Source organism: Triticum aestivum, chromosome 6A (genome assembly GCF_018294505.1).
Source record: "Triticum aestivum cultivar Chinese Spring chromosome 6A, IWGSC CS RefSeq v2.1, whole genome shotgun sequence".
NCBI lineage: Eukaryota > Viridiplantae > Streptophyta > Magnoliopsida > Poales > Poaceae > Triticum > Triticum aestivum.
The window spans coordinates 499225393-499238067 of record NC_057809.1 but is presented as its reverse complement, the minus strand read 5'-3'; positions in this window follow the sequence as shown (position 1 = coordinate 499238067).

Here is a 12675-nt window from a genome sequence, read left to right as displayed (position 1 = left end):
CGGGAGTGGCGGCGGCGATGTGGGCACGCGCCACGTGGCGGCGCGGGACTGGCCCGGGGGGGGCGGCGGATGTGTCCGGTTAGGCGGCGGACATGTCCGTTGGCGGCGGGGAGATTTTTTTAGGGTTAGAGGAGAGGATCCGCGAATTTGGAATGGGGGGTGTATATATAGGCATAGGGGGAGCTAGGAGAGTCCAAATGAGGTGCGGTTTTCGGCCACGCGATCGTGATCGAATGATCTAGATGATGGAGTAGAGTTAGGTGGGTTTTGGGCCAAATTGGAGGGGTGTTGGGCTGCAACACACACGAGGCCTTTTCGGTCCCTTGGTTAACCGTTGGAGTATCAAACGAAGTCCAAATGATACGAAACTTGACAGGCGGTCTACCGGTAGTAAACCAAGGCCGCTTGGCAAGTCTCGGTCCAATCCAGAAATGTTTAATCCCCACACATGAAAGAAAGCTAGAAATGACCACCGGAGGAGAAGGAAGCGCCGGAATGCAAAACGGACAACGGGGAAAATGCTCGAATGCATGAGACGAACACGTATGCAAATTCAATGCACATGATGACATGATATGATATGCATGACAACGACAACAACACACGGAGACAAAACTCGAACCCGAGGAAATAAATATAACTTAACGCCGGTAACGGCAAGAGTTGGAGTACAAATAGGGAAAGTTATATCCAGGGTGTTACACACGTGATTCACTTGATGTATGTTTTGGTGATCAACTTGCGGGTTCCGCCCATGAACCTATGCATAGGGGTTGGCACATGTTTTCATCGTGATTCTCCGATAGGAACTTTGGGGCACTCTTTGAGGTCCTATGTGTTGGTTGAATAGATGAATCTGATATTGTGTGATGCATATCGTATAATCATACCCACAGATACTTGAGGTGAGATTGGAGTATCTAGGTGACATTAGGGTTTTGGTTGATTTGTGTCTTAAGTGTTATTCTAGTACAAACTCTAGGGCTGTTTGTGACACTTATAGGAATAGCCCAACGGATTGATTGGAAAGAATAACTTTGAGGTGGTTTCGTACCCTACCATAATCTCTTCGTTTGTTCTCCGCTATTAGTGACTTTGGAGTGACTCTTTGTTGCATGTTGAGGGATATTTATGTGATCCAATTATGTTATTATTGTTGAGAGGACTTGCACTAGCGAAAGTATGAACCCTAGGCCTTATTTCCATGCATTGCAATACCGTTTACGCTCACTTTTATCATTAGTTGCCTTGCTGTTTTTATAATTTCAGATTACAAATACCTTTATCTACTATCCATATATCACTTGTATCACCATCTCTTCGCCGAACTAGTGCACCTATACAATTTACCATTGTATTGGGTGTGTTGGGGACACAAGAGACTCTTTGTTATTTGGTTGTGGGGTTGCTTGAGAGAGACCATCTTCATCCTATGCCTCCTACGGATTGATAAACCTTAGGTCATCCACTTGAGGGAAATTTGCTACTGTCCTACAAACCTCTGCACTTGGAGGCCCAACAACGTCTACAAGAAGAAGGTTGTGTAGTAGACATCAGCATGCACAACTGAAAAGGTTTATTTAAATAGAAAAAATGTGATATGTGAGTGTCCAATCTTTATAGCTTTGAATCGATATTGTACCTTTGGCCACGATACGAAGTAGATATTGACTTATGTTCAAGCGAAGCACGTCCACGATCGCTAGATAGTGATACGTGAATGAATTGTGCAATCTCTCTCACACGCATACATATCTCATTTCCCTGTGGGCATCGGAATCACACACGCGCACTTCGTGTATTTCTCTCCCTCCGTCAGGGTTAAATTCGTCTTTCTACCCCGTCCTACAAGTCTCTCACACAGAAACACACACGCTCTCTATGTCTAACACGCCCACCCCTTTAATTCTGCCCACCCACAGCCCCTAATGTCCCAAAGTATAATAATGTCTCTCACACATATGCTATCTACCTATCCATTAATATAGCTAGATATGTGTCACACAAACTCCTTCTCCCTACTAGCAAGATGCCCATGCGTTGCACGGAACATCAAGATGCATTTGAATGAGAAGTTTATCTTGTGGGAGAAAAGGATGAACGAGGGAATGCCTTATTTGCAAATGCGGAGAGGGTTGTGGGTATCTTTTTGCAAAATTGCCATAGTTTCCTTCCTGTCCGTCGGATATAAATCGGATGGCCTATATTGCAGGATGGTAGGAACACCATCATCACCAACTCTGTTTTTTTATAAGAGTAGAGATATGTGAGTGTCACTGCCACCCCCCCCCCACACACACACACAGCCACACTTCCCAACACCGAAGGAGTAGGGTGACACCTCGATGTTGATACTAATCTATCGACTGGCTTCTCTCTCAAACATACACACACACACACTACCCGGCACCGAAGGAGTAGGGTGGCACATCGATCTTGATAATAATCTATCTACTCCTCTTTCAAACACACACACACACACGCTAGTTGTGCCTCTGTGCCTACCGCGCACACTCTCGATACGTCTTTCTCTCCCTCCCCTCCCCCCAACAATGACAGCAGAAGCTGACAACGCGATCTGATCATAATCTGTCAATTGGTTTCTCTCTCAAAAATTGTGTCTCGGTGCCTCGCTCACTAGCCCCCTCGATATGTAGACTTCTCGCGCACGCACAGTTGTAGTGACGATGACGCTGAACCCAGTGTGCCTTGTTTTTACCGGCCTCATGTGATAGTTTTCACCCTGTTTTTTGTTAATTAACAAGGCAAACTTTTCTTTGTTACTACTAGTGAATCTGGAAGTATTCGGGGCAGACATAAAATATATCACTTCAACCCAATTATCGCAGCAACTATTTTAAAAGAAATTAGCTAGCTGCCCGTGCGTTGCACGGAACATCAAGATGCATTTGTATGAGTAGTTTATCTTGTGAGAGAAAAGGTTGAACGAGGGAAGGCCTTATTTGCGAACATGGAGAGACGTGTGGGTATATTTTGGAAAATTGCCATAGTTTCTTTCCTATCCGTTAGATATAAATCCGACGGCCTATATTGCAGGATGGAACGCACACCATCATCACCAACTCTGTTTTCTACTCCCTCCGTCCGAAAATACTTGTCATCAAAATGGATAAAAAGAGATGTATCTAAAACTAAAATACGTCTAGCTACATTTCCTTTTATCCATTTTGATGACAAGTATTTCCGAACGGAGGGAGTATTTGTCTTTTTAGAGATTTCAACAAGTGACTATGACCGGACCTTACCAACATACTCAAAAAAGTAGTCCATAATTTTGATGTTACCCTATTTTCTTGGCGGTGCAGTGCCATCTGGATACCTCATAAATAAATAAAGTACTACATGATACTAATATATGATACATGGCACAGGAGTACTAAGTATTATTAATACAGTTTTGCTAGAACTCATCTAGATGAGATATAATTTGGTCTCATCATCTTTTATAGCCATGGGATGTGATGCTATATAAGATGCGTGTGTGCTGACGTGGGTTGTATTTGTTCTTGTGCAATGAACTGACCACTGCATGTCATGTTTGACAGTCTCAAGTCATTAAAAGCATACAAGCCCCACATCTATTCTTGGTTGATTCCTCTATTTATGTCAAAAAATAAGAAACAACGTGAGAGTTAATGCACCACGCCTATGTGTTTACTATTTGGTTTTCGTAAGATGACTTAATACTCACCTAGACAAAGGGAGTATTCGATTTGACAGCGGGCGGCGCAGTTCCCGATACGGCTTTAATGCAGACGAGGGAGGGAGTAACGGTTCCTAATATGTTGAATGGCTAATGCATCCTCCTTCAATTAATGCATGAGGGAAGTAATGGGAGGAGGTCCGAGAAAAGAGGCTGCACTATGTGAATGCAACGCAGTTTGCCCTCATTGCCCTCATATAAAGGCGCCCCTCCATTCCAATGCATCTACCACATCGTACACACCTAAGCATTTGCCTAAGCACCTACACTAAGCACAAAAGAGCTCACTCCAGACCCATGGCGTCGATGCGCGTGAGCGGCCAGTGGCTGCGCCACATGGTCCACGATGCCGGCCTGCGGCATGGCGCCGAGGATCGTCTCCAGACGGTGTTGGAGACCGGCTAGTGGATGGCCGCCTTCGACGCCAACTACGACTCTCAGTTGGACCAGATGATCGTTGCCACCAGCAACAAGTTCACCGTCCTCAAGAAGCTCGCGGACGACATCGCCGTACTCCTCCAGCCCGCGTGCCCGGCCTCCTCATTGCCTGCCACCCTAATCGGCCTCCATGGTCGGAACCTCTTTCAAGCACTGGTTGCCTTGCGACTGCCTGCCGATGCCATGAAGAATGTCCACCTGGAGGTCGTGCTCGCCGCGAGGCGCCTCACCCTGCAAGAATTCGTCGACCTACACATCCACATGTACGAGGAAATCATGTACAAAGGTATCTACAAGGCTAGTGAGGACGCTACGACGTTGGCCTTCCTCAACCGGCTGGAAGCCTTGGATGCCTTTGCTGAGAAGCACCTCGACCTCGCCACAAAAGTCGCCGCTCCTTAGCCGTCGGTCGGTGGCCTGGTGCACTAAGTTGAGGAGGAGGAGGTCGTACATTCGTGGATCCATCTTTCTTCTTGCCTTCTGTAACCACCACTGCGATCGCATCATCGTGGCCTTAATTCTTATTGTGATGTTGCATTCTCGTTCCAGTCAATACCGACATGTGCGATCCCTTTGCTTAATTATATGCATCACTGTAACTAGTACTCCATCCGTCAATTTATAAGTTGTGCTTACCTTTTCCATCAACTTCGTGCAACGCGCGGGCATCTTGCTAGAAACACTAGAATATGTCTATATAGTCCGTATGTGATAGTCCATTTGAAATCTCAAAAAGACAAATATTTAGGTAAGGAGGGAGTAATATATTAGGAGTATATCAAAACAATAGTGATTTCTTTCAAGTTTGTGAACAAATAGTACTATTCTACTACTTTGGATCCGTTGCAACGCACGGGCACATTGCTGGTAAAAGGAAAAGGTCTGCCGCGTTCGCGTCGCACCCCCACACCCCCGGGAATCGGGAGTACAACACGGCCCGTCCGGCACGACACATAGCTTAGGGAAGGCGTGTTTCCTAGCATTTTCACTTTCATGTGGGACCGCCATTGAGCAAACCGACACCCCGCCCACCGTCGGGTTGGAAAACAGAAACGAGGGGAAGATCTAGCTGTAGCACGGAAGCCAAGAAATTTGGTGTCATACGAGGCTCGTTGATAGAGTAGGAGCATTCCGTACTAGTACTACTCCTACTAGTACCAAGTTTGTACTCCTAATACTATATTACTAGTACTACCACTATACAACTAGTAGGTATGTGCACGGCACAACATCGTAGGAACAAAAAACGGGAAGATCTTGTTTTGGGTGATTTATCTTTTTTTCAATCAACATAGTATGAATAATATGATGTGAGGGCACCCATGAACCTTATGTGGCTTGGTTGCATGGCTACGGAAGGTTAGAGAAAAATAAATAGATAATGTGTTTAGAGTGCACTCCACTAAATAGATATATATATACTTTGGATCCATTGCAACGGACCGGCACATCTATATCTATACCCACTATATAGTGCGTGAAAAACTTTGAAAGGTGGTCGTTGGATGAAGCCAATCCGACGGTACAAAGATGGAAAATCCGAGCACTACTGGCCGTTGGATATCATCCACCAGATTCTGCCACATGTATAACCTAGAAGACTCCATGGTTGAACTTAATTCATGACTAACTTTGCCACAACTAAGCTTAGGCAAAGTTATTAGTTCTTCAAAACGAGAGAAACAAGTTGGCAAGCCTAAGGGAATCTTGCCACATTTTTTGTGTGTATGTCATGTGGGGCCTTCGTGTGGCTTGCCTAAGGTGAGGCTTGAACCAAACACTCACCTAAGTTAATCAAACTTGCCTAACCTTACATTCCACCAGATTTTGCCACATGTTAGAATCTAGAAAGCTCCACATGTAGAAGCATAATGCACAAACCACCAGAATCTCATGCGTGCAATGCACGTGTACCTTACTAGTACTAGTTGGTAGTAGTAAGAAGCAAATTCTAGTTTTGGCACGAGCTCGTACTGCGGGAGCACCACAAGGCCTGCCGCGGGAGTTACATTTCCCTCTCGGGGCCCATGAGACCGAACTTCAGTGGCTTAGTGCCTGGCCTATGAGTCAATGACATGCGGACCTTAAATGCGGCTGGCCCACATGTCATTCTCATGGTGGTGGCGTCGTTCGCGACTCACTCGTTCGAGATGAACCGGCCGGTGGTGGCGTGGTCGTGGCGAGGGTGCCACAGCTGAGCATCGGGGCGTTACAAGGCGTAGATGGCCACACCGCCGGGTACTACCTGTAGTACTCCCTTCGGTCCTTTTTACTCTGCATATTAGGTTTGTCTGAAGTCAATCTCATCCAACTTTGACCAAGTTTATATAAAAAATTATAGACATTCACATAACAACACCAATATCATTAGATTCATCTTGGAATATATTTTCATATTATATTTATTAGATATTATAGATGCTAATAATTTCTAATATAAATTTGGTCAAACTTAGCAAATTTTAACTTTCGGCAAATCCAATGTGCAGAGTAAAAAGGACTGGAGGGAGTACATAAGTACTCCAGCTGAGGATTGATTCCCGGGACGAAATGTGTCATATCTGCTGGATGAAAATTCGATGGTGCGGGAGTACGGATCGGAGCACAGCAGCGGAGCAGGCAAACCGCGTCCAATCGGGTGTGTCTGTGGTAGAAAGTTGATGGTCGCCGCAGTTTAGCTGGCCCGCATGTCATGCACACAAAGGCAGAGGAGCGGTGGGGCCGAGAGGGATGAGGGGCACATCGGGGGGATGAGGATCCCCTGACGCGAACAATCCTACCATTCTGTCACTGACATGTGGGACCCATAAGCGTGGGTCCCACCTATCAGCGAAGGAAAGGCAGGGAAAGGCAGTGATAGCCACGTCAGAGGATCCATGTCCACGTCGGGGGACGTCGTGTCCTGGGTTGGAGCGGCGTCGTGGGAATCGCATGTGGGTGTGGCAGTGGTAGAAACAAGAAACGTGATGGTCATCGTGGTTCAACTTCCATGGACAAGCTGTCATGTCTGCTGACACATGTATATCAAAACTAGAGTGTTTATATTTCAAGCACGTGAACAAGTATTATTCTACTACTTTGGATCCATTGCAACGCACGGGCCAGCACATTGGTAGTAGTAGTGTCCATCTCTATCTCTAGAGGCCTTCCCTCGTTCATCCTTTTCTCTCACAAGATAAACTACTCATACAAATGCATCTTGATGTTCCGTGGAATGCACGAGGATGTTTCCTTGGGGGTCTCTCTAGCGCGGCGTGGCCGTAGTTGCAAGTTGACGCCCCTTGAGATGCCGACGTTGAGGGGCACTCGGATTTCCTCCAATGAGTAGGTAAGATGAGTTTGATCACGTAGTAAATGCATTCTAAAGACTACTTCCGTGTCCATTTCCTAATTCTTCCCCTGCCCACTGTTTCACAGGTTAGGCTCGGTGCGAGTGGAGATTGGCTTGCATATGTACGGGGTTTGGATGCAAATGAATATGAAGGGGAGGTGAAGAGGCCGAGGAGAATCGGTTCCCGATGGAGAAAGTAAATGGGAGAAGTGGCGTGCAGGCAGTTGATTAGACGGCTAGGTAGACTAAACGAAAAGGCTATGCGGGTAGAGTGATGATTCGTACCTATTTGTGTATGTGCCCATCCTTCCTGATAGGTGGGACCTATGCAAAATTATAAAAAAATGTGTCGTAGTTTTTTTTGAGCGCGTGAGTGGGAGACACAACATTCTCTGGTTTAGGAATACTCCCTCCATTTAGGTGAGTATAAGTCACCTTATGAAAATCAGGTTTTCCCAAAACCTTTAGGCGTGGAGCATTAACTTCCTGCTCGATCCCCTCCCAGCCTCGTTAGCCAGCATTCTCTTCCTCTGCTGCCGTGTTCTACCTTTCCATTTTTCCTCTTCTCAAGTGTGGAACGATCTGCATGCTGTCCTTGATGCACCAGAATGACCACTTCATGCATCACGGCAGGGCGTTGATTGGGCATGCATGAGAATTTGGTTCTGCTTGCAATATGGATGATACCTGAACGATGAAGTGAACATGCATGCTAGCACGGGAGACCTATTTCCGCTATACAATACTGGAGTACTCATGTTCCTACTACTACTACTACTACTACTAGTAGTAGTAGTAGTAGTAGTAGTAGTAGTAGTAGTACAACTGTGGTACACTTGATGGTCAAAATACTATTCATTCGGTCCTCACAGTGAAGTGACAACACCCTGCGCCTGACACTAGTCCAGGCGGCGTGTTCGGGTTACCAAAGTCAGCCTCACCCTGTGCAATGTGCAGTCTGTCACCGCCGTTGTACAGCACATTGGCGCCTCGCCTCGTCTCCCTCTCCGCTCCCATAGCACCACTCCATCTCCATCACCTTCTCCGTCTCTGTCTCCATCTCACTGTGCCCCCGTGTACCGTCGCCTCACTTGCCTCCCCCAGTACCACTATTCCCTCGCTAGCAGCTCCAGCACCGACATCCTTCTCCCCCGTAAATCAAGCCCCCTTCCAAACTCCACCATGGCCGAACGAGAACCGCGCAACATCCATATGAGCCGCGATTGGAGCAATCTCCCCAGTGACATCCTCGACATCTGTTGTTCATGTATGGATATGTTGAGCGCCCTGCGGCTGGCTGCATGCTCGAGGGACATGCACACGGCCATCGTCGAAGCGAGGCCTAAGCTTTTCAAGACACCCTGCTTGCTGCTATCTGGTCTTGCGAGATTGGCTCACCATGATACAGAGGCGTGCATGATGCTCATCGACTTCAATCCGATCTCCATTAGCCAAAACTTCTTTGCAGGTATGTAGTGGGTCGACGTACATTATTTCCCTCGACATCGATCCGATCACCATCGCCCGAAACTTCTTGGCAGGTATGTACTGGGTCGGCATGAACTCCCACTGGATGGCTGCCTTCAGAGAAGATGGTAAAAAGTTGGTGCTCGTGAACTTCTAGACCTCCCATGAGATTATCCTTCCTCCGTTGGATTATATAGAGTATTACCATCACGGTCCAAGTCATCTAGATTACTACGTCAGTTGGACGGACCTTGTTTTGCAGAAAATTGTAATCTGCCAAGTGCCCACACGACATGCGAATTACGCAGACTTCAAGCTAATTGCCTTGTTCGACCGCGGACTCGCCTATCTTTACGCCAGTGCCTTCTTTAGCTGGAGACAACTCGGCTCGCAGTGGATCATCGTCAAAGCTGATACACACTTCTATGATGCTATTGAACACAATGGCATCATCTACGTGATCGACAAAGCAGATGGCACCACATATTGCTGGGACGGCGTGTGTAAGTTGTTGCCATCTCATGTTAATGATGACGCCATGACACTGTTTGAAATTTTTGTGATGATTGGCATATCCCTGTTTGAGCAGAATTTGAGTAGAACTATGGCAATGTATTAGAGATGCCGTAAATCAGCAATATTTGGAATGAGTTAATTCATGCGATTGTGACCATGTCATTACAGCCAATTTGTACCCTGAATAATCAAATGGTTAGGAATATATGAATATTATCCTTATTTTACAGTAATCTATATACTACTACTAAATATGAGTGTGTATCAATGGCCATGTTAGTTTCCTCATTTTCATGATGTAGAAACATGCACCACACTGTTGGTTTCATCTAACCATACATTAGGGAAGTAAATGTGCATATGGAGAACTCTATATTTGGAAGTACTGAAATCATGCAATGCTTACCATGTGTACATACCTATATTCGCCCTTCAGCAATCAATGGCTAGAATAATATCCTCACAAAAATTTTGCCCACAGAACACGAGTATATAACAATGCATGGTCTGTTAGTTACCTTGAAGAATTTGTTTATGAGGACAGAACATGATTACATAACATGCATGACATGGTAGTTTCCTGTGAAGAATCGATTGCGAGATAACATGAGTATAACCATGCATGGCACTTCTATATTTTTGAACCCAGTATACATTTCCCAGTATTTTCCTCCCAGTTCCAACAGGGACATATCAATGTTGTTTCTTGCATTATCCTACTCATACTCTGAACAATGCTGATCTTACATTAACAATGCCTATCCTTTTTGATACGATGCAGTGTCCCTATAGTTACTGCCCTTTGTAATCACACCACCTTTGCCAAAAACAGGGAAGCACAACTAGTTCCTCGCTCGATCAGATGACGGCAAAAGACTGATGATCATTCAGACACATGAGCCGGAAAAGTTATATTGCAAAAACCCCCACTGTATACAAGCACCGTGTAATACGTGAGTATCCGGACAGTGGTTGTTACGTCTATGAGCAGGATACCAGCTTGTCGGGGCCTTTAGGATTTTTTTAGTTGGAGGTGGGTAAACAGCCTTGGTTCACACTCTCTATTTCTCGGACTCAATTATCCGATTAACCAGGAGATCACCGTTGGCAAGGACCTTGATGGCAGAGAGGCTCTGTTTGCTATGGAAAATTGTGTCTACACGGCGAGCCCTAGGAGTTCGGGAGCAAACTCCCCTGAATGTCAATGATACAGCCTGCAGCCAAAAGAAGGTGAGAATGACAAAGGCATCCGGATTAACTTTGATCCTTGGATGTCTCAATTATGATAGGCAGTGATGTGGTTCAAGCCTTCGGGTTGATAGGTAATTGAGTTGTTGCATCGAAAGGGTGGAGTACGGGTGTCTCTGGATCACTGGTCGCTGAAGGGGGCTGCAAATTATGATGGTGTTGGATCATCTCTTCGAATGACTTTGTTGTCTTTGATGCTAGTTCTGGATGGGTAGTTCTTTCTTTTGTTATGCATATTCCTTGTCATTTGGTCATCCTCGTCTATGTCACTCTTACTATGTAATAGTTGCTTCTGTTTAGAATGTCATTCTCGTCTGGATCACGAGAGTCTGAGCGCTGCAGATGGGTGCGTTTTGGTGGTGTTGCAAGACTTCTTATGAACTATCATGTCTTGTTGTTTACGTCAGTAGTAGTCACTAGTTAGTGTTTGAATGTTGTATATATCGTTGTTTCGAACTGTTTATTGTCTCGAACTACTGGTGGGCTAAATGAGGGCATCACCATTCTCCAGTGTTTAGAGTATATCTCCTTTTTTCAAGTTATATAATTTGAGCTCGGTGTCTTTTCGATGATGTACACTTGTTTGGGACAGTGAGGTGTCGTTGAATATGGGCCGAGTAGTAACGCAATGCCAAACAGGTCAATTATGACTCTCAGGCCGGGCTCTCAAAAGATCCTAAAAAAAAGACCGGGCTCTCCAAAAAAGAAAGAATAAGGACTCTTAGGCCGACATGTGGGCACCACCGGTGTTTTCGTGCGCTTGCACGCTGAGAGCATATTGGCGCGTGCTCGAAATTCATGCTACCTTTTCATCCCCAGTCTCCCGCCCCTCCCCCACCTCTGGAATCTTGATTCCTACTCCAGTTCCCCCAAATCCCCCTCCTGTACTCCCTGTACTCAAGCGCACTATCATGTCGCCGGTCAACGCGGATCTCCGAGCCGGAGATCCTGAGGTCCATCCTGCCTTCGGTCACTGCGTGCCGTCGATCAACAGTGGCATGGTGGCACTTGACAAGCAGTTTGCAGGCAAAGTGCTGATGGTAACCATCAACAGCGACCGGCCTCCCGTCTCACCGGACGACCTTGTCAAAGCTCTTGGCATTGCGCACGGCATCCAAATAAGTGACTTGCTCGTCGAATTCTGTCCTCCACCGGTTGATTTCTTCGTCAGGTTCCGAACAACTTTCGACTACAGTCGTGTGTTCGAATCTTCCCGGCGTTTGTGCTGTGATGGCGCGCTGGTGAGCTTTGATCGGTGGCACCCAGGATGGGTCTCGGTGCCCTCTGAGCTTGAGTTTTTAACAAAGCTTACCTTCCACGGCATGCCTCGATGTGCTTGGAACAACGAGTCCATGAACGAGCTTATCAACGACCTTGGAGGTGAGATTGTAAGTATGTTTGTTCCTCCAGACAGCTGGGCTCTGACGGTTATGGCATGGATGAAGAAGCCGTCCACCATACCGAAGGTGATTGGTGTTGAGATACCGGTGCAGGAACCGGGGTTGTACTATTCATCGCCACCAAGGCCGTCGCGGACCATGTTAGGGATGTACCTGTATCGAGTGTTCGTGCATGTCGAAGAAGTGGTCAATCCATCAATCAAAGTCCTGCCGCCGCCGCTGGTGCCAGGGTCCGTCGACGACATCCATTACACGAGTCAACATCAGACTTTCCCCGTGTTGCTCGGAACGATGGATGCCACAGGGCCTACTCCATCGCACGGCGGAGGCCACTTCTTCTTTGGGAGAAGAGGCAGGGCTGGCTGCCTGGATGTGCTCTAATTTGAGGTAACAACTGAATCTTCTCAGATACTAGTTAAATCCGAGCTATGCATGTGAAGCACTGATATGCCAGTACATTTGATTGTGACATGTTCTAATTTTGTACCTGAACTTTTTTTAGAAAGGGTTGTACGTCAACTTAATGTGCTAGCAGAACTTATTGTGTTGTC